At 46.3% G+C, this 2,687-nt stretch overlaps 1 protein-coding gene across 1 annotated transcript in view; it reads right to left on the bottom strand.

Moving 5' to 3' along the window:
- Window positions 1–2,687, bottom strand: part of CACNA1C (calcium voltage-gated channel subunit alpha1 C) — an 865,289-nt gene that overhangs the window by 117,246 nt on the left and 745,356 nt on the right. The gene's annotated exons all lie outside the window — the stretch shown is intronic.

Here is a 2,687-nt window from a genome sequence, read left to right as displayed (position 1 = left end):
AAGAACCAAGAAGACCAAGTAAAATATTACATTAAAATATGCAAAGACCCAGAGTTAAAAAGATCAAGAGAGAAAGAGATAGATAAGCTCAGTGGCTCTGAAGTATATAAATTAAAAGAACAAAACAAAACACCCAAGCCTTCAGTAGCAATACAGAAAGACTCAGCACTATGGGCCAGGCACTGAGCTGCTACCTGGAAGGGTGGAGAGGTGTGCTCCTGAAACTACTTACAGTCTCAGAAACACTATATGGGGCTGCTAGGAGGCAGAATCAACCAAGTGGTGGTGGGTTTTGGGTTTCTGTGGGTATGGGCAAAATAATGAATGATGAAGAAAGCATTAAGAGAAGACAGAAGAAATACAGAGTCACAGGACCAAAAACCCCCGGCCCAAGTGCAACCATTTCCAGAGGTAGCATAGAATCCTATTTTCTTAATCAGAGAAGCAATGGCATTGAAGGAAGCAGTGCAAGCCACACTGGAGGCATTCATGGAAACAAGGCCCCGGGAACAGCAGAACCCCAATGGAAGTGTCTCACGAGGCTGATGCAGCCTCAGAAGGAACCGTTGGCCTATGCCAAGTCGCTTGGAAGACAGCTACCTGGCCAATCACCTGGAAGCGATTCATCTCTGTGTTCACTCCAAAGAAAGGTTATCCAACAAGAGGAAGAGTGTGGACATTACCAGACAATATCATTAATATCACATGCAAGAGAATACTGCATGGTTTAAAATCAGGAAAGGTGTGTGTGTGTGTGTGTGGGGGGGGGTGTCCTCTCACCATACGTGTTCAATCTGTATTCTGAGAGAATAGTCCCAGAAGCTGGACTGCATGAAGATGACCGCGGCATCCGGAGTGGAGGAAGGCTCCTTAACAGCCTGTGAGATGCAGGTGACACAACCTCGCTGGGTGAGCGTGAAAAAGCACGAGGACTCAAAGAACTGATCGATGAGGATCAAAGGCCTCAAAGCTTTTTGTGTGGCTTACAGTCTATTGTAAGAAAGCAAAAATCCTCATTACTGGGCCAACAGCCAATACCACCAAAACGTGAGACAAGGACGTGAGCAAGGACCTCATTTTACTAGGGTCGGCACTCGATGCTCATGGAAGCAGCAACCACGCAATCAAACGACATATTGCACTGGGGAAATCGCTTCCCAGGCCATCTGTAAAGAACAGGGATGTCACTCTGAGGATTAGGTGCACTTAACGGTCATTTCAATCACCCCATGTCGCAGTGAGAGCTGGACAGTGAAGAAGGCAGACCACAGAAGTCTCGTCTCCTTTTGTCCGGAGAACACAGGACATGTCATGGAAGAGTCGGAACCAAAACGCTTCTGCGCAGTGAGGATGGGGAGACCTTGTCTTCAATGGGGCAGGGAGTCGGGGATCCTATGTTGAGCCAAAATCCTCCAGGAGCATCTAGAAGAAAACGTCCTCCATTCCAAATTATACATCCACAGGGTTCCTACTAATGAAGGAGGAGGTCACAACCCAAGGTCATTAGACACAGGCCCGGGCAAGTTACAAAGAGAAGACATAGTTTATTTGAAACCGTTAACAAAGCAAAGGACTTAATCCCAATGATGATCAATCAGCAAGAAACAATCACATATAGACATATCAATGTGGAAAACCAAGGAATAAATGGAATAATCTTAAGTGAAAAAACATGATGCTTATAAGAATTTAAATAAAGTTGGAGAGAGAATTTAGGAACTGGAAGATACATCTTCGAAAATGATCTAGAACATCACAAAAGTGACGTGGAGATGAAAGATAAGTGAGACCCAGTAAGAGATAGGAAGGACAACCCCATCCTCCATGATCACGAGGCGGGAAGAACTAGATGGTGAATGGGTACTTGTGCTGATCCTTCTGAAAGGCATCATACTGAGAGGCCCTGGATAGAGTGGGAGAAAAATATGAACCCAAACTCAAGGTTGTAAAGAGACCAGGCTTACTGGGTTGACAGAGACAGGTAAAATCCCCTGGACTATGGTCCTTGGACACTCTTCAGCCACTAACCCCTGGGGCTCCACTTTCAGCTAAATGATCGGCAGCCCTATAAGACGAACGATCGATCACACCGAGGAGGAAAGCACTCATTAGAGCTACCAACCACAAGAGAGCGAAAGGGCAGCATCTGCCCAGCAGCAAAACCGAGAAGTCAGGAAAGGACCAGAACGAGGGGAAGTGGGGGAAATGCGGTCAAGATCGCAAAACAAACTGTGTACTAATTGTTAAAAGGGAACCAGCTTGCTCTGGAAACTCACCCAAATTACAGTTTGAGAGAGAGAGAGAGAGAGAGAGGAACGAGAAGACCCAATACATGGTCTGGAGTACCAGGAGGATGGAAAAGAAACTGAGAGGAGACAATATTTAAAGGGATTATGGCAACACAGTTTCAAGAATGGAGAAAAACACGAATCCTTAGACTTGGGAAGCATAGCATGTTTCACACACGGCAAAGGGGAAGAACTCCGTGCTTCCACATATGGGATACACCTGGACAGCACTCAAAGGCCACAAAACCCAAACCCATTGCTAACAAGTCGATTCTGACTCACTACAACCCTGCAGGACAGGGCAGAAGTGCCCCGCAGGGTTTCCGGGCTGTAAATCTGTAAGGGAGCAGGTGGATTCCATAGCAGACAGACCGAATGCTTAACCCACTGGGGCACCAA

Source organism: Echinops telfairi, unplaced genomic scaffold (genome assembly GCF_000313985.2).
Source record: "Echinops telfairi isolate 266 unplaced genomic scaffold, ASM31398v2 ScPeMD7_6273;HRSCAF=7185, whole genome shotgun sequence".
NCBI lineage: Eukaryota > Metazoa > Chordata > Mammalia > Afrosoricida > Tenrecidae > Echinops > Echinops telfairi.
Note: the sequence above shows the minus strand (reverse complement) of the source record. Positions and strands in the feature narration are given on the sequence as shown.